Source organism: Pleurodeles waltl, chromosome 9 (genome assembly GCF_031143425.1).
Source record: "Pleurodeles waltl isolate 20211129_DDA chromosome 9, aPleWal1.hap1.20221129, whole genome shotgun sequence".
In the NCBI taxonomy this organism is placed as follows: domain Eukaryota; kingdom Metazoa; phylum Chordata; class Amphibia; order Caudata; family Salamandridae; genus Pleurodeles; species Pleurodeles waltl.
The window spans coordinates 412,514,142-412,535,104 of NC_090448.1; the positions used below are offsets into that span (position 1 = coordinate 412,514,142).

The following is a 20,963-nucleotide window of genomic DNA, read 5'->3' on the forward strand; positions in this document are numbered from 1 at the left end:
ATCCTCCAGATAGGGAGAGATGGTGTTCTATCCATCTGAAGTGTCAAACATTTGAAAAAACAAAACATTTGATGGCCTGTCAGAATTAATCACATATGGGCTCAATGTTGTCCTGCATCTTTATTGTTCCAAATGCCCATCTGCAGATGCATCTATAGTGTTCCAAATGCCCATCTGCAGATGACTTAATTTGCAACAGTGTGTGGAAGACAGTGGAATCTGCTCTGAGGCAAATGGAAGGACAAATCTGCCTGTACACGCTGCAGTCTACTCCCTTCCTTGGTGGCGCCTACCTACAAACCTTCTGAAAGAGAATCTATATTAAAGAATTTAAAAAGATGTTTACAGATGCCTCACTGTTGGAGTCCATGTGAATGGTCAGCAAGTCTAAGAACTGTGGTTGAACAAAGGGAAGACTTAGTAAGTGAATCTTCTGGAACTCAGGGCAGTTCTCAAATCTTATCTACTGAGTTTCAAAGCTTCTCCTTGCTTGTTCAAATAGATAGTATAACAAGGATACATTACATCAACATGCAGAGAAGTATAAGATCCAAAGACCTGCTTCACGAGTCTTACACAACTTCCAAGTGACTGATTATGAGAAACCTGAACATCACAGCAGTTCACCCGTCAGGCATCCAAAATGTTGAATCGTAGTAAGCAGATCAATACAAGATGAGTGCTGAACAACGAGGTTCTGCACAAGATCATTTGTGAATGGGGCTTTCCAGATATTGACTTATTTGCAGATGCAGACAACAAAAAGGCCCAAATTATGCATCCAGATCTATCACCACCCAACACTGGAGAATGCTCTTTAGGTCAACTGATCAAAAAGCTTTGTGTATGTGTTTCCTTCAATCCTACTGATTACAGTGGTGATCATCAAGTTAAATAAAGACAAAACGAGGATGATACTTATCGCTGCAGTGTGTTCCATGGCAGTCGCTGTATACTAACTTTCCACACCTATCAGAATAACCACACAAGAGGCTTCTGTGCTGGCTCGATCTCAGTTTCAAGCTTGGAGGAGGTGAGATCCTGTACCCCAACATTCCTTCACCGAGCTTGGTCAGCCTGGCTCCTGAACTCTTGCAGTATGATCATTCAGACCTTCCAGAAGATTGCATGAACATCTTGAGAGAAGCCAGATGCTGTTCCACAAGTGTCCCATGCCTTTAAATGGCAGAGGTTTTGCATCTGCCAACAGCAGAACTTTGATCCTGTCTGATGTCAGGAAGAAGTGGTAGTTCCATCAATTCTTGATTTAGCAAGTCTGGACTGCAGTTTCTTCTATAATGGCATTAGCAGCCATTACCACTCACAAGAAAAATCCTTTACAAACATGCTTTTTGCAAATTCCTGCTGGTGCTAAACACTTTTAGAAGGCCTTAAGGTTTTTTCCTCATTTATGGAGATCTTCTCCTCCCTGGGAACTTGATATGGTTTTATCTAAATGCACTTCCGTTTGAACCTATTCATAATGCTGTTCTTCAGCATACTTCCTAGAAGATAGATTTTCTAGTGTTCCAATGTGATCGACAGATAATAGATCAGTTTATTTTTATGGGAGCAAGAGGATCCTCGGCATACAAAAGTGTTTGCTATTAATTTGACCTAGAAGCTTATGACTTTCATGAGGAAGTCTCTGGCAGAGAACTAGGAGTGTAGGTAAGAAACTTTTCATTCTCCTTCAGGAGTCCTCATAAGTAGTTCTAAGCACTGAATAGAAAAGCAAGCCATTTCCACAGAAATATTTTCTTTTCACATCAAGAGTGTGAATGGCTTATCCTGCTAGAGTTGATGTGTTCAGAAAGAATGTTATCTAATTGACAGGGAAATCTGGAACCACCTTTGGAAGAAAACACATCCAAGTTTTCATCTCTACTCTGTGCCAATGGAACCTGGTGTAAGGTTTCTGACTGCATCAAACCTGAATCGCTCTGACGTAATAGATTATAGCTATCAGAAAAGCATCTTTGAAAGTCCAATTCTGTAGAGATGTTATACATAAGCTGAAATAGTGGACCCGTGAGCTTAGAAGGGATAATGTTAAGTTCCCAAGGTTAGACGTAGATGTAGTAGGGTGGGGACATAATTTTTTAATACACTAAAAGAAATCTTGTATTACAGGTTTTCTGAAGAGAGTTTGTGATGGAGATTTGATATAGTTAGTAGTAATTACGGCAAGGCGTACCTTAATTGATGGAAAATGCAATCCAGATATCACTAAATGCAGAAGATATGGATCTGTGACTTCTCCTTGATATCGGGAGAGATTGTAGTTCTTTTGGATGCACCAGATGCAGAACCTGTTCCATTTGAAAGTGTCTGTTTTGGTGGAAAGACACTGCCTCATTTCAAAAGTCCCAAAAGTCCTGTGGCATATTCAAATGCCTGTATAGTATGTGTTCATGATCCAGGCTGCAAAGTTCAATAATGGAAGGTTGAAATCAGGCATCTGCCCAGACTTGAAAACCACATGTAGTCTGCACAACAGCCTCCTGTGTGGTGGCTCTGACAGGTGTAGAAGGTCTGTGAATTATCAATGGCATAGCCACTCCACTATTATGAGGATCATTCTGACTTTGCAGTTACAGTTTGATCAACACTGTTGAAATCAACAGAATCAGAAGAAAAGTGTAATGAAAGCTCTCTGACCAGTCTATCAAAATGGAATACCCCTTCGACCCTGGTTGCTAGTACCTGGGAGCATAGTCTGGGCATTTCTTGTTTCCTCCACCTGCAGCTAGGTCTAGCTTTGAAAGTACCAATCATGACCGATGATTTTCAGTACTTAGTCACTGAGGCCCCGCTTGTGTTTTTTCGTTGTTGTTGATAAACAACTTTGTTTTTAAAATAAAAAATATAGAACAAGAACAAGTCACACTGAATCCACGCTTGCAATATTTGCCCAAAGTATCATCAAATATCTCCAAGACCATACAGTACATTTTGTTCAATCTTACAGTTGTGTAAATCGTCGCTTGTGCAACTTCTTATAGTATTCTCATTTTCAGCATACTTACCCCAAATGTTACTGTATTTCGCTGGGCAGTCCTGCGCCCCATACACTGGCTTCTACTGCTGGGCACACCAATGGATGCCCCATCTCCACTGGGCCAGCGAGCGGGAGGCATTGTATGTTTCCACCGGGCAACAATGTCTCTCGTCACCAGCAATGTAGGCCCTAAGAAGGTACGGTCAGCTTGGCTGATTCCCATGCCCTCTAGGACCCCTAAAAGGATGGGAGTTGGGGCCTTGTCTAACCCAGCGCCAAAGACGGTGGACAGCTCACCGGCGATCATTTCGCACTAACTCACACTGATGGGACTGGCCCATATCATATGGAAGAAGTCAGCACCCGGTAGGGCACCGGGCATCATCCCTGAGTCCCGTCCTGTGCATCCTATCCGGGGTAAGGTAGGCGCAATGCGCAAATAATAAGTTTGGATAAGGCGGAGCTGCGATGACGTGATCAGTAGTCTGGGCGCCATCAGGTCCTCGTGCCAGTCTTCGTCTTCCATTTGCCCCAACCATCCCTCCCATCGGGATCTGAAACCTGTCATGGGATCTTGTGTGTTCATACTTAGGGTACGATAAATTTGGGATACTCTGCCCTTTCCCAGCGTTCCCATCATAACCTTCGCTTCCACCAGGCTGAACTCTGGTATTGCCATGTCCAAAGGGGTATGAGCCGGGCGACCCATGCCCAATTAAAGGAATTCTATGAGGCCATGTACTTCCTTTTTGGGCAGTCTGACCCTGCTACGGTGCCTTCAGGCCCAAGGAGTCCGGTTGGAGGGCCTTTGAGTTCCGCACCTCTGGCTCCGGCCACTGAAGTCCTCTCTAGATCCGCTCTCAGATCAGTACCGATGCCGGTCATACCATCAGGACCTTCCCCGGTGCCGGTTCGAATGTCGATGCTCCTGACATCGGTGGAGCCCACTATCAATGTCAACCCAATCCTGATCCCTGACGACTCTGGGTTGGAACGGCATCAGCCACCGACGCCTCCTTCTTCGATGGGGCCTATTCATCCCAGATTCTGACCTTATTCTTATGTGTTCAGAATTCGGTAAGGATTGGAGGGGTCCCTGGACCTTTATGATTACCAGTATGATCCTAACATGGACTGGGCACAGGAGTTGGTCGAGGCCAGTGGTCTGGATACCTCTTTAGACACTGGCATTCTGTCTCCTCCTACTGTGGCTACAGCAGAGGGAGCTACTTATTTTATAGTGTACAGTAGGGCGGCTGAGCTCCTCGGCCTTGAGCTGCCTACTGTTCAGGCCAGGTCTAATCTCCTGACTGATGTACTTCAACCAGGGGCTTCCACCTCTGAGCATCTTCTTCCATTTAATGAAGCCCTGACCCATTGTCCTTTTGGGTACTTGGTCCAGACTCAACACAGGGGCTCCTGTGAACAGGACAATCGCACGCCACCATCGGCCCGGCCCAAACGATCCTAAATTTCTGTCCCCACGCCTAAGAGCCTTGTTATCCAGGCATCCTCATCCTCTGGCGCATTCCCTTTCGGACCTCCAGATAGGGAATCAAAAAGGCTTGAACAATTTGGGAAGATGTTTTCTTCCACCAGTCTAGCACTAAGGTCATTGAACACTGCATGCCTTTTGGGCCGCTGTACTCACTGTCTCTGGGATATGGTCACTCAAGTTCTGCTGCAAATAACAGAGGAGGCCTGTGCTATCGTCTCCCAAGCTGTCCCCGACGGGAGAGATGTGGCAAAGTTCACTATCCGATGTGGGCTGGACACAACCAACTCCCTGGGTAGATCGGTTGCGACGACAGTGGCCTTGAGGCACCACACCTGGTTACAAACATCTGGTTTCTCAGGGGATGTCCCAACAGACCCTTTGGAGACAAGGCGAACTCGGCGCTGGAGAGGTTCAAGGACTCCCAGGCTACGGCTTGGTCCCTCGGCCTTTCCACTGCCCCTCGTCCCCAACAGTCTGCCTTTTGCCCCTTTCGTGGCCAGGGGACGGCTACTTTGTTTGTTCGGTCCTGCAGGACTTACTAGTATGTTCTTGGTTCGCAGCCCACCTCTGAGGATGGCATTGCTTGGGTATCTATTCTAAGGTAAGGAATCTGCAACTAGAAGCCTCTTGTCAGATGTACAAATTACTTACCTTCGGTAACGATATATCTGAAAGAGACATTGTTGTTGCAGATTCCTTACCGACCCACCCATCCGCCATGCTTGCGAACTGATTTATAGGGACCGGGCTTCTCCATTCAGGCCCTGGCGCACCAATTTCAGTGTTCTTCGCAGCTCTGCGCTTTAGTGTGGAAAGTTGTGAAAAGAAACTGACGTCACTGCGCTGAGGCGGCGTGTATGTACTACTCCCAATGTCATCACAGCGACTACGATGCCAACGACGCCCGCGGAGTCGACCAATGCCACCTAACAACGTGCAAGGGTATTGCTCGAAGAAAAAATCTCCGGATCCAGTCTGACGCCTGTGGGAAAACTCTAAGGTAAGGACTCTGTAACTAGAATGTCTCTACTAGATATATTGTTACCGAAGGTAAGTAACTTGTATGTCTGAACAAGAAGCAACTTTATCTTGCCGGGTGGAAGAAGAGACTTTAGACCCATATGAACTGCTCCTGCAGATTGATTATGTAAGATATTTCCTTCTCTGACTTTTTTCCCTGAATCTGAAGAGGGTCTTTGTGAGCACCCTATCCCAGAAGTGAGACGTCTGTGATAGTTATCTGTGTTGAAATTTCCTGATGAAGTAGAACTCCTTTCAGCAGATTTTGTAGCTGGCACCATAAAAGCAATGACTGAGTCGCAGACTGGAACAGAATAAGTCCATCTTCCTAGATGCCTATTAGTTGTCACCACATTGGTCTTCCATACATTGTTGAAGGGTCCCAGATGGAGCCTGGCATATAGAACCACAAAGATGCAAAAGACCACTAATCCTGGTAGAGATTAAATCTGGCTTTTGAGTTCCTTTTTTCCGAACCTGAAAGTAACAGGAATAAATTCTCATTCGTTTTGGTGATGATGAACCTCCTCCACCACTTCTTTTTCCAGTCAGCTATTGACTTCTTTTTGAAGCTGCTCATAGTGGAACTGAGAGGATCTTCTTGGCGGAATATGTAGTGGTGAGGGAGATTTGAATCTCCGTGAGAATCCACTTTGAACAATATTCAAGACTCGTTGTTCTCCTGTCTTTGTCACTCTTCCAGTTGGTTTATGATGCTTCCCCACACTGGATTTAGGAGACTAAGGAGAGGCAGGGAAGAAATTAATTACTGTGAAGATGGTTGGTGGCCCTGTCCTCAGCAGAAGGCTTACGTTGGCAGTAAGGCTGCCTCTGCCACCAACCTAGTTTAGACCTTTGAGGGGTTTGAACAGTCTGTAGGAAGAAGCGCCTCTATCAAAGGATCTGTAGCACCTCCTGTATTTTTTTACTTCAACCCCACAGCTCTTAGTTTCCATTTCAGGCTTCATTCTGTTCACCTCATCATTGGTGGTAGATATGAATAGCAAATTTTCTGAGAAGGGAAGCATAAGAATAAGTTGGTGAGCTTCAAGTTTGATCTCAGTGAGGTGATGCCAGGAACTATGGCTCAAATACAATCCAAGGCACTATTTGTGTGCTACAGAAGCTGAAGAGTCAGCAGTGACATTAATGACGTGGTTGAAGACAAATATGTCTTCTAGGAACACTTTCTGGAAGTCTTTTGTAGCCTCCCATGGCAGCTTCTCTGTGAAGTGCTTAAGAGAATCCCATAAAGATTTGTCATAGCCCCCTAATAAGGCAATAGTGCTAGCCTTCTTTATGGCTGTAGCCAATGTTCTGCACATCTTTCACCCTATGGTATCCATTTAATTACCTTCACCAAGAAACCTGCACGCCACTATGCCCCTTACACCCCCTGCAGACGCTGGGGCAAAGTTTCAGAAGCGCAACTCACCACTGTTCTCAGCCACTCCCCCTGATTCCCCCCCCCCCCCCCCCCCTCCACTGGACGCAGCAGATGCTAATGAAGCTAGCTGGAAACCAACATAGCAAAACCCCTAAATGGTTCACGAAAGACCTACAAGAGTCCAAACGCTCCTGCAGACGACTGGAATGGAAATGGAGGAACAGCAAACAGCTCTTCGCCATCATCAAAGAATTCACAAACCCCGGTACAGACACCTCATCCATCCATCCCTTTCGCCCAAGACCTCTTTGATGAACTCGCCACCTTCTTCCAACAAAAAATCCAGGACATTTCTGAAGGCGTCAAGAACCAAAACCCTCCCTCACTGCTAACGAATACCACCATGGACTCAACACAGCACCAGATCCTGAACACCTGGACCCCCTTCATGAAAGAGGACACCCAAAGGCTCATGAAATCCATCCTCTTCGGAGCACCCTCGGATCCCTACCCTCATCACATCTTCAACCGGGCCAGCGCCACCATAGCACCTTTAGCTCTGCTGAACTATCAACCGATCCTTCAAGACCGCCACCTTCCCATCAGATTGGAAGCACGCTGAGTTCAATCAGCTACTCAAACCCACCACCTGGATGGAAGCCAACTGCCTCAAGCTCACCTCGGACAAGATGGAGATCCTCGTAATCAGCTCCACCCCTTCCGCCTGGAACAACTCCTGGTGACCCACCGCACTGGGAAAAGCCCCCACCCCCATGGACCACGCAAGCAATCTAGGCGTCAACCTGGACTCCTCACTATCCATGACCCGCCAAGTCATCACCATCTCTGTCATGCTTCCACACCCTCTGAATCCTTCAAAAGATCTTCAAGTGGATCTCCTCTGACACAAGGAAGGCTGTCACCCATGCACTCGTCACTAACAAACTGGACTACGGCAACGCACTCAATTCCGGCATCACCAAGAAGCTGCAATCAAGACTACAAAGAATCCAGAATGCGGCAGCAAAACTCATCCTGGACACCCCCTGACACAACCACATCTCCTCCCACCTCAGAGACCTACACTGGCTCCCAGTCGACAAGTGCATCACATACAAACTCCTCATCCACACCTACAAGACACTACACGATATAGGACCGGCATACCTCAACCACCGCCTCGCTTTCTACGTACCTAACAGACAACTCGGTTTGTCCCAGCTTGCCCTCGCAGCCGTTCCCAAGATCCAGAAAAGCACAGCAGGAGGAAGATCCTTCTCCCTACCTCGCAGCCCGGACATGGAACATGCTACCTCTCAAACTTGGACAGACGGAATCACTCAAGCTGTTCAGTAAAACCTCAAGACCTGGCTCTTCAGTTGAGCAGCACGCCCACACGGTGATTAGCCGTGCTTTAGAAATGATTGATTGATTTGACCAGGGGAATAATGAAGGCCAGAGGTATGTAAAGCTTGTGACTTCCTAGCTGTTGAAACGGTAACCGAATCTGGTTGGCGATTGGCTCTAAGAAAAAAAATGGGCGGGAGCAAGTTATAGTTATCTTATGGCATTTGTTATAGTTACTTGAAATAACTATAACTGCTGAATTTGTGTGGGTGGGTGTGTGCGGCTATGTGTGTGGGTGGCTTTGTGGGTGGGTGTGTGGGTCTGAGAGTGGCTGTATGATGGTTGTGTGGGTGTGTAAGTGGGTGTATGAATGAGTGAGTAGGTGTGTGAATCTGTGAGTGGGTGCATGTGTTTTTTTTTTTTTCCTTCATTGCACCTCGATCTGCGGATCCACCGGAATCTGTGAGGATTGGGGTGGACCTGCGGATCCTCGTGCGCTAAAAAACAAAAAATACTTCTGTGGACAATTTCTTGCCCCTTAGGGGTCCCTCACAGACCCCACCATCAGTCCCATGGGGTCAGGGCACCTTGACCCTGACCCCTTCTATCACTTTTAAATTTTAGTCCTCATGAACAAAATGGCGGCCCCAACTTCCCTCTCACGTTGCGGCCAGCCAATCACGGCATTGCTGTTGGCACATGGATCTGCGAATCTACCTGGGTGCACCGAGGATCCATGTCTCTAGATACACATAAATTGCTTTACTTTAATAACTCAAAAACTACTGAACAGATTTCAACCAAATTACACAAATAACTTTTGGACCAAGATCTAGCTTTCTGCCAAATTTGGTGTAGTTCTGTTCAGTGGTTCGGGTTATCGTTGTGTCTAAAATCCCTATGGGAAATTGCATGGGGAAAACGCGTTTTGGGAGACATGCTGAAACCCCCCAGCCCCTCACGATTAACCCCCCGCCCCCTTTTTTTTAATTTTTTTATGCTGTCTCCGCTTGATGGATCACCCTAAAATATTACAGACAGCAGCTAAAGTGACTGGCACACTAGTTTTGAACATTTCTTGAAGGTTTGTCAAACTGCGCCAAAGTTATTATCAAAACAAAGATGTGTGCGTGCATCTGTCCATCCATCCCAGAAGGCAAACACGTTTACTTGCAATACATTCTTGATACCTGATCCCGTGAGTGCTCCATGTTGCCCTTTAGGAGTTTCTGCATATACAATGTGAGTCCACACTCACCAATTACAGTGACACCCGTCTTGTACTTGCCAAGTTACTCGTAGAACCTTTTGGGATACTATTTTGTATACTGCCTGAACCGCTGCATTTGGTTCATGAAGAAGCAAATCCCGTCGACTTGGATCAGCAATTTTGGATTGTGGGACTCTCAGCCATTAGACTGAATCCTGCGGGTATGTGCCTATAGAATTTCATATTGCATCTGTGGGAAAGGGTGCATTTATCGATTAAGTAGGACTGTGGGTGAAGCTACATAGCTCCCCAGGGAATAAGTGTCCGCCCGTTCAGGATGGAATTTCGGGGAGAGTACTACGTACATTTAGTCATTAATGAGGTAATATGATGACGAGTACCCTGATGCTTTGTACCTATGGGAGGTGGAATAGCTTATTCAAAATACATGACTGTATTGGTATTGAATGACAAAGCGTGGGTGCTACCATTTAGAACTATGTGCAATCAACCACACAAATATGGCTGCCACAGACATTGTATTGGAACCAGGACGACAGCAGTTCTCGCTCTTCTGCCACCGTTTATCCCCCAATAGGAGCGCATGATGTTATCTTTAAAAATATCACTGCCATTATTTTGTTTATTTCACTGAAAGTATTGAAGAAGGCAAACGCAGAAACGTGTTTACTTGTGATAAGTTATTGATACCTGACCCCGTGAGTGCTCTGCGGTGTCCTTTGGGAGTGTGTATGTATATATATGGTCGATGGCATGTGTAGCTGCAGATACACATGCTGTGCACATCCCGCCATCTGGTGTTTGGCTCGGAGTGTTACAAGTTGTTTTTCTTCGAAGAAGTCTTTTTTCGAGTCACAAGACCGAGGGACTCCTCCCATTTCGACTCCATTGCGCATGTGCGTCAACTCTATCTTAGATTGTTTTTTTTCCGCCATCGGGTTCGGACGTGTTCCTTTTCGCTCCGTGTTTCGGGTCGGAAAGTTGGTTAGAATCTCGGAAAAATCGTCGGTATTGTTTGCGTTCGGTATCGGGTTAGTTACAACAGATCGACACCGAATTAAGAAGAGCTCCGGTGGCCCTTCAGGGTTTTCTTCCATCCCCGTTGGGGCCTGGTCGGCCCGGCCACGTTTCTCTTCAAGGCTGATGGAACGGACCCCATTCCGCTTCTGTCCAAAATGCCATAACAAGTATCCATATACAGATCAACATCTGGTCTGTAACTTGTGTTTGTCACCAGAACACAAGGAGGATACTTGTGAGGCCTGTTGAGCGTTTCGGTCCAGGAAGACACTCAGGGACCGAAGAGCAAGAAGACTGCAAATGGCGTCGGCGCCGACAGGACAAGAGCGTTTCGAGGAGGAGGAAGAAACATTCTCCACCCAGGAGTCTGACTCTGAGGAGATCGATCCCGAGGAAACGCCGAAAACCGTGAGTAAGATGTCGAAACCAAGAACTCACGAGAAAAGCGCTAAAGCCCAGGGGACGTCACCGCCAACAGGCCATGGCTTAAACCGAAAAGTAGGTGACCGTTCATCAGCACCGAAAAAGGGCGAGCTGATGTCGAAGTCATCCGACTCCGGTCGAGATACCAGCACACAGCAATCTCGGGCCCGAGATGGTGGCTCAGAGAAGATTCGGCACCGAAACAGGTCAGCACCTAGAGAGCACGACGCCGAAAGTAAAAAAGGTTTCGTCGGAGCCGAAAAAAGCAGCCGAAAAGGTTTCGGTACCGAAATATCCGGCCTCGGAACCGAAAACAAGTTCCTACACTGAGGAACAAGGACTGTCCACACAAATGAAGACACATAGATTTGGACAGGAATTACAGGCAATAGAGCCAGATCACACACAAAGACGGCTCTTTATTCAAAAAGATACAGGGAAGATCAGCACTCTTCCTCCAGTCAAAATGAAACGCAAGCTTGCCTTCCAAGACAAAGAAAAACAGCCACATGCAAAGGTGGCTAAACAAGTAACACCGCCATCATCCCCACATCACTCTCCACAACCATCACCGGTAGCCACTCCACCAATGATGCAATCCCCAACTCATACAGGAATGAGTCAAGATGACCCTGACGCATGGGACCTTTATGACGCACCAGTGTCAGATAATAGTCCAGAATGCTATCCAGCTAAACCATCGCCACCAGAGGATAGTACAGGCTACACACAGGTGGTGTCAAGAGCAGCTGCATTTCATAATGTCAGCCTTCATTCAGAGCCCATTACAGACGACTTTCTTTTTAATACACTGTCGTCCACACACAGCCAATATCAGAGTCTTCCTATGCTACCCGGAATGCTAAAACACTCCAAACAAGTGTTTGAGGAGCCTGTTAAATGGAGAGCCATTACTCCAAGAGTAGATAAAAAAAATAAACCGCCACCAACAGACCCAGTGTACATTACACAACAGCTAACACCAGACTCTGTTGTAGTGGGAGCAGCGCGCAAAAGAGCCAACTCTCATACTTCAGGAGATGCACTACCTCCAGATAAAGAAAGTCGAAAATTCGATGCTGCAGGCAAAAGGGTGGCGGCACAGACCGCAAACCAATGGCGTATTGCAAATTCGCAAGCTTTGCTAGCCAGATATGATAGGGCCCATTGGGATGAGATGCAACACCTTATTGAACATTTACCCAAGGAGTTCCAAAAAAGGGCGCAGCAAGTAGTAGAAGAAGGACAGGGTATCTCCAATAATCAGATACGGTCAGCAATGGATGCTGCCGACACAGCTGCTAGAACTGTCAACACAGCTGTAACAATAAGGAGACATGCATGGCTGCGTACATCAGGATTTAAACCAGAGATACAGCAAGCTGTGCTGAATATGCCATTCAACGGACAGCAGTTGTTTGGGCCGGAGGTGGACACTGCGATCGAAAAACTTAAGAAAGACACTGACACGGCCAAAGCCATGGGCGCACTCTACTCCCCACAGAGCAGAGGCACATTTCGAAAGACACAATTTCGAGGGGGGTTTCGAGGGCAAACCACAGAAGCCACAACCTCACAAACAAAGCCCGCTTACCAGAGCCAGTATCAGCGGGGAGGTTTTCGGGGACAATATAGAGGGGGACAATTTCAAAGGAATAGAGGAAAGTTCCAAAGTCCCAAAACTCCTCCAAACAAGCAGTGACTTCAATGTCACAAATCCCCAACACATAACACCTGTGGGGGGGAGACTAACCAAGTTTTACAAACATTGGGAGGAAATAACAACAGACACTTGGGTCTTAGCAATTATCCAGCATGGTTATTGCATAGAATTTCTCAAATTCCCTCCAAACATCCCACCGAAAACACACAATATGTCAAAACAACATATAGATCTTCTAGGACTAGAAGTTCAGGCCTTGCTACAAAAAGAAGCAATAGAGTTAGTACCAAAACAACAAATAAACACAGGAGTTTACTCCCTGTACTTTCTGATACCCAAAAAAGACAAGAGTCTGAGACCTATACTAGATCTCAGAACATTAAATACCTACATCAAATCAGATAACTTTCACATGATTACATTACAAGACGTAATCCCACTGCTCAAACAACAAGACTACATGACAACACTAGACCTAAAGGATGCATATTTCCATATACCAATACATCCTTCACACAGAAAGTACCTAAGGTTTGTATTCCAAGGGATACATTACCAATTCAAAGTGTTGCCATTCGGAATAACAACTGCACCAAGAGTTTTTACAAAATGCCTAGCAGTAGTAGCTGCACATATCAGAAGGCAGCAAATACATGTGTTCCCGTACCTAGACGATTGGTTAATCAAAATCAACACGCTAAGACGGTGTTCACAACACACAAAATATGTCATAGAAATCCTCCACAAACTAGGTTTCTCAATCAATTACACAAAGTCACACCGTCTGCCGTGTCAAACACAGCAATACTTAGGAGCAACAATCAACACAGCAAAAGGGATTGCCACTCCAAGTCCACAAAGAGTTCACACATTTCACAATGTGATACAGACCTTGTATCCAAATCAAAAGATACAAGTCAAACTGGTGATGAAACTACTAGGCATGATGTCTTCATGCATAGCCATTGTCCCAAACGCAAGGTTGCACATGCGGCCCTTACAACAGTGCCTAGCATCACAATGGTCACAAGCACAGGGTCAGCTTCTAGATCTGGTGTTGATAGACCGCCAAACATACATCTCGCTTCAATGGTGGAACAGTATAAATCTAAACCAAGGACGGCCTTTCCAAGACCCAGTGCCACAATACGTAATAACAACAGATGCTTCCATGATACGGTGGGGAGCACACCTCAATCAACACAGCATCCAAGGACAATGGGACATACAGCAAAAACAGTTTCACATAAATCACTTAGAACTGTTAGCGGTATTTCTAGCGCTCAAAGCATTTCAACCCATAATAAGACACAAACACATTCTTGTCAAAACAGACAACATGACAACAATGTATTACCTAAACAAACAGGGAGGCACACACTCTACAGTTGTGTCTCCTAACACAGAAAATATGGCATTGGGCGATTCACAACCACATTCGCCTAATAGCACAATTTATTCCAGGAATTCAGAACCAGTTAGCAGACAATCTCTCTCGGGATCACCAACAGATCCACGAATGGGAGATTCACTCCCAAATACTAAACACTTACTTCCAAATGTGGGAAGATCTATTTGCAACAAAAGAAAACTCAAAATGCCAAAACTTCGCATCCAGGTACCCACAAGATCAGTCTCAGGGCAATGCGTTATGGATGAGCTGGTCAGGGATATTTGCTTACGCTTTTCCCCCCTCTCCCACTCCTTCCATATCTAGTAAACAAATTGAGTCAAAACAAACTCAAACTCATACTAATAGCACCGACATGGGCAAGACAACCTTGGTACACAACACTACTAGACCTCTCAGTAGTACCTCATGTCAAACTACCAAACAGACCAGATCTGTTAACACAACACAAACAACAGATCAGACATCCAAATCCAGCATCGCTGAATCTAGCAATTTGGCTCCTGAAATCCTAGAATTCGGACACTTAGACCTCACACAAGAATGTATGGAGGTCATAAGACAAGCTAGGAAACCTACCACTAGACACTGCTATGCAAATAAGTGGAAAAGATTTGTTTATTACTGCCATAATAATCAAATTCAACCCTTACACGCATCTGCCAAAGATATAGTAGGATACTTACTACAATTGCAAAAGTCAAAGCTAGCTTTCTCTTCAATAAAGATACATCTGACCGCAATTTCAGCCTACCTGCAAATTACGCACTCAACTTCATTATTTAAGATACCAGTCATAAAAGCATTTATGGAAGGCCTAAAGAGAATTATACCACCACGAACACCACCAGTTCCTTCATGGAACCTCAACATTGTCTTAACACGACTCATGGGTCCACCTTTTGAGCCCATGCACTCTTGTGAAATGCAATATTTAACATGGAAAGTTGCATTTTTGATTGCCATCACATCTCTAAGAAGAGTGAGTGAAATTCAAGCATTTACCATACAAGAAACATTTATTCAAATACACAAGCATAAAGTAGTTCTACGGACAAATCCAAATTTTTTACCAAAAGTGATCTCACCGTTCCACTGGAATCAAACAGTAGAATTACCAGTGTTCTTCCCACAGCCAGATTCTGTAGCTGAAAGAGCACTGCATACATTAGACATCAAAAGAGCACTAATGTACTACATTGACAGAACAAAACTAATTCGAAAAACAAAACAACTATTTATTGCTTTCCAAAAACCTCATACAGGGAATCCAATTTCTAAACAAGGTATTGCTAGATGGATAGTTAAGTGTATTCAAACCTGCTATCTTAAAGCAAAGAGAGAGCTGCCTATTACACCAAAGGCACACTCAACCAGGAAAAAAAGGTGCTACCATGGCCTTTCTAGGAAATATTCCAATGAACGAAATATGTAAGGCAGCAACATGGTCTACGCCTCATACATTTACCAAACACTACTGTGTAGATGTGTTAACGGCACAACAAGCCACAGTAGGTCAAGCTGTACTACGAACATTATTTCAAACAACTTCAACTCCTACAGGCTGAACCACCGCTTTTGGGGAGATAACTGCTTACTAGTCTATGCACAGCATGTGTATCTGCAGCTACACATGCCATCGAACGGAAAATGTCACTTACCCAGTGTATATCTGTTCGTGGCATTAGTCGCTGCAGATTCACATGCGCCCACCCGCCTCCCCGGGAGCCTGTAGCCGTTTAGAAGTTGATCTTGAACATTTGTAAATATATTACTTTAAACTTCATTATGTACATACGTATTCACTCCATTGCATGGGCACTATTACTAGCATACACAACTCCTACCTCACCCTCTGCGGGGAAAACAATCTAAGATGGAGTCGACGCCCATGCGCAATGGAGTCGAAATGGGAGGAGTCCCTCGGTCTCGTGACTCGAAAAAAGACTTCTTCGAAGAAAAACAACTTGTAACACTCCGAGCCCAACACCAGATGGCGGGATGTGCACAGCACGTGAATCTGCAGCGACTAATGCCACGAACAGATGTACATTGGGTAAGTGACATTTTCCATATATATATATAGTAGCCACACAACCCAGCTACCCAGGAGAAGCAAGCAAAAACTGGTCTAGAAGTTGCTCCTTGCCGTTTTGAGTCAAGATGAGCCTGCGCTGTCTCCATCCCTTCCAGTGCTCACACATAACCTCATTTGTTGCTCCAGTTGACCCAGGTGGTAGTCCTTCTCCCCCAATAAGAGGACCTAACCCATTGGTGTGGTGATGTCATCTGGCTACTGGTGCCATTGTGAGTTTTGTGACTATCCTACCGAAAAAATCTCTAGTGCAACAAGTAAATTCCTAAATGGAGTCACCTACACCTAAAAGGCATAGGGCATAAAATGATACTTTACCCATTACTTTGATAACATCTAAACATATAGTCCGCTGGGGACTTAATTGGACTTTGGTGTTCATTATCCAAGACTGTTGTCCCTTATCCAGGGCCACTGGAATTATGCAGCAGGGTTGTGCCAAATTAGAAGGCAGGGTTAAGTAAATTATGCAGCTAGAAAAGACAAATTATGTGAGATAGTGTAGCACATTTTGCAATAGTAATACTTCATTATTTAGTAATTTTTTACACTTAACACTGTCTGGGCATTGGTTGTACCTCCTGAGTACCAGTTTAACACCCACATATAGCAATAAGCAAGAGCTAGGTGAACAGTCAACTTTGCAGAGGGCCTTCTACTGGACAACAGCATGTGCTGTGTTTTAATAACTTTTGAACCGTTTAAGCTTGATTTTTTTTTTTTCTGGTTAAAATGTGCACATTATACAGTAGATGAGGGTTTATGTAAACTATAATCATGCAAAAACCTCTGTGACTGCACAATTGCATAATTCCAGGGTTCCCTGCCCTTAGCACTCACTGTTCGCCAAGGATATCGCCTGGAGCATGCAGGGCTTTCTTGCTAGTCGATCTCATGTTGTCTGTGTTTTGGGTTAGAGCTTTTTTGCAGTGCCAAGTGCCCTTTTAATCAAGAGATTAGGATTGTATCCCTCTGGATCCCGAGGTGCTATAAGTGGCTAGTTGAAATTAAACCCTGGGCACCCTTGTGCCTGCCTCTATCCCCATTAGCCAACCCTGTATTCTTCCAAAGGACCTAAACCTATATGAAAAGACAAGCTTTGTTACTAATCATCCCTCATAAGAGACCAGTGGATATAGGCCTCAGTGTTAACCAAAATAATAGACCCAATGGGAAGGACCTGTGTATTGTAACATGGTCCAAGATGGGACAGGGACTCCATTTTTTTGTGTAGCCTATTTTTAAGTGCAATTTGTATCCTACATGTTATGATATGTATTTTTCTTCCATAAAGAACTGATTGGATAGCGACGTGATTGAGTGCTACTATATTATACTGTTTCTGAGCTTCTAATACCCTCCACCACCTGGTTGGTGAAAGCCTTGCAACTCTGAGTGGCCAGTCACTAAATGGAGTCCATTCATTGTTAATTTTGGAGTGCAACCTTACTATGGCCCTCGGACATCAATATTAAATATATCGGCAGGGGAAAGGGCATGAGGATTGTCATAAATAGACTGGCCAACAGGGCAGGTTGGAACCCGATTCCTGGTCTGCAGTGCAATTGCCTGAAAACATCTGCAGCATTACGGAGAGATAACCCTGATAACACATCTATGGAAACATTAGTGATGTGGCTGTACAGGCGCTCCCTCATAGGCTGGTGCCATGCAGGAGCCCAGTAGCGGTTGTAGAATCATGTTGCCAAGCCAGCTTGCTGTGAGGGCGTGGCCCGATGTGTCTATAGATCCCAAGAGCCTCCTAATCATGCTGCCATAACTGCTTGCCCCATCAAATAAAGCTGTTTTGACAGCGTGGGACCCTGCAGACTGACAACTGTGTTGTAGGTGGGGGCTCCACCTCCCTCCTCCCCTATGAGACATGCTGACCAAGGTGGGAGCCGTTGCTGGCCGCTCTGTCCCTCTAAACTGCAGTGGAGGACTCTGAGCTTTCACCCGTGTGACCACGGTCCCTGCTACTCGTTGGAACTCGGATCATGTCTGTGAGGAATAGAAGTCTGACCCTGTCGAGAGGACTTCAGGGGGAGCTGCCATTTCCCACATGAGCGGCCTGCAGAGTTGATTAGGTGTGGCGACTGATGACCAGCCCCTACTGAAATGGGGGAGATAGGGAGAAACATCACCATCAGACCCAAACACCTGGCTCCTTTTAATGTGGGATAAGTGACTGCTGGAGACCCTGGCGGTGGGACCCGGAGGTTGTGTGGCACGCCTCGATTAAGACGCCCTTGCCAGGCTCATCAGTGGGGTTATACATAGCAGATTGGGTTAACTATCCTGTTTCACAGCTCCCTGGGAACCTACAGCACCTGAGCACACTGTGCTTAGAGGTGAAACGGACCTTAAAGTTGTCCTTTGGCCTGTTCAGGGGGCACACAGCATCCAAGGAATGGCCGGGCCCCTGTGATACTCTGCTGAGGGGATCCCTGCAGTGCAACACGCACTGTGCTGAGCTTCAGTTCAGCCCTGAGGAGGACCCCTGTGGAACCCTTCTAGCTAAATCAAATAACTGACTCGCAATCTCAGCAGACGGTGGAGGAGTGACCTCTTGCATGAACTTCATAACTGGGGCCTTGGAAAGGGACTGGAGTGCAGGGTCGGATTTGGGTAAAAAATAGGCCCGGACAACCCAGAAATAATGGCCCACATTCACAGATCACAGCCTTTCATGAAACGCTGCTAGATTAATATCAGGATACTCATTTTTGCAAATATGTGTGGTAAATTAGTCATTTTAAAGCTAATAGGAGGTCACTAACATTGGCCAAGACTAGAAACACTAAATCTTTGAAAGCTGAATACTTGCTTGTAGTGTCAAAGACTTGTACAACAAAGTGATTTATCCTGTCCCAATCAACTATGTCCTGGACTCTGATCATCACAGAAATGTAGTCTAAAGTCAAGATGGAAGAGTTTAGGTCAGCCTGCGTTGGTCAGTTCTCCTGGAGGAGAGTGGGGTTGTAATAGATGGTCCTCTGCAGTTGGTGTTCTGGCCCTTTGATACTCCTGTCTTGGCAGGGTTACAGAAAAGAAAGGGCTTGGTGATCTTGGATGGTTTTGGATGGGAGATTTGGGGTATGATTCCTACCTAGGCCTCAGTAACTGAACTAGACCACGGAAGGCCTTGATTCCTTCCTCTAAGGCAGGATGGGAGGTGGCTAGGACATAAAAAGTTGAAGAAGTGGTTGTGACGCAGAAGGCTGTTGAAGCATGGTCTCCTGTCCACCCGTAGGTTGGTTAACTCTTTGCTTTGTCCTCCTGCTGCAACCTTTGCATCCTTCTGGTAGTGGGAACTGCATAATTCATCTCTCCCTCCTGGCAAATGTGGGCATGGAAATAAGGAGGTGGGAAGGAAATCTTCAAATTATCACTCCGTTTCCCTCCAGAACTCTGTGGCTGGATGAGTAAGGGGTGAGTGCAGAGCCTTGAGGCAGAACCCCCCCACCCCCACACCAGGTCTGCTATTTTCAGTGCCTTCATAAGCATTTTTGTGCCCCAGGCAAGACCGATCATAGGGGCCATGGTTTAGGACAGTAGAACAGCTGTGCATTTGTTGTATTACTGACCTCCAGATAATGGAAGTCCTCATGATTGAAAACAGTATTGACCTATCATTTAACATTTTAGAGATGGGGCACACAATAGCAGCCGAAAGATGAAGCTGCTCAGTCTGCTCCAGTCAAATGGTACCAAAATAGAGCTTGAACAAGCATTGATAAAGCCATTTCATTTTGTGTTTGGATCTAAATATTTTGTCCTACAAAATGTTACTTTCAAATCATTGTCTAATAAGCTGATTTCTACGGTTGTAGACAAACCATAGTAATGGTGACCTGGTGGATGCTTAGTGGACCAGTGCGTAATATTAAAAACGTATGTACTAAGTGGTTGAGATTGTAACTTTCATTGTTGATCAACAGTGGTGAAAGTAAAGAGAAGGGAGGAATGAGAATAAGTCACAGAAATATAGGTTAGGTAAAGTGGGCAGTGAAGTAGAGAGAAAGGTACATTGAGTAGGATGAATGTTAGAAAAAGAGATTACTGATGCAGAAAAAAGGGGAAGTGGAGAGACAGAGGTGAAGTAGAGAAAGAGAGGGAACATTCAGACAGCCAAAGAGTGAGAGTGTGAGGAAAAAGCCTGAGAGGTGCAGTAGATATACAAAGAAAGAGGCAGAGAAGATATGTTGAAAAGTGGTCCAGAGATCGATTTAAAAAAGAGAAAAAATGCAATGATAATTTTTAAAAGACAGCTAGAGGTAGTAAAAGAGGGTTAGCAATAAAGGAGCAAGTTTGTGAAAGAAGTGAAGAGGAGAGACCGTGATCAAATGAGGGCAATTGAGAGAAAGAAGTTTGGGGGTAGAAAGATGAGGTAGTGTGTGAGATGTAAAGTAGAGAGAGGGAGGCGGAGAGTGGTGAGGTAGAGAGGGTGTGAGAAAGGTAGATAGAAATGGGGCATAGAGAAGAGGTGGGTAGGTTAAGAAATAGATAAGGTTGAGAGGGGGTAAAGTAGATGGAGGAGATAGGCAGGGCAGTGAAATGTAAAGGACTGAGGTGCCGAGAAAAGGGTGAGGTAGAGATGGAGTAGGGAGAAAGATGTGGAGGTAGGCACAGATAGGAGAGAGATAGTTTGTGAATTACAGAACGGTATATTTTAAAGAGCGGTGAGGTAAACAGAAATGTGGTAGTATGGGCTGCAACACAAATTGAGTGTTAGGCTCATAGTGTTGTAGGGTTCAGTGAAGAGAGATGGAAATAAAAGGGGGAGCTAGCTGAGCTGGAGTCAAGTAAGGAGGGAGATCTAAGAAAGAAACATAAGTGATGCGTAGAAAGAGAGATGGGGAGTAAT

General features: G+C 45.4%; 1 protein-coding gene across 2 annotated transcripts in view; it reads left to right on the plus strand.

Annotated features, from left to right (window-relative positions):
* BSCL2 (BSCL2 lipid droplet biogenesis associated, seipin) overlaps positions 1-20,963 on the plus strand; it is a 236,476-nt gene that overhangs the window by 126,662 nt on the left and 88,851 nt on the right. The gene's annotated exons all lie outside the window — the stretch shown is intronic.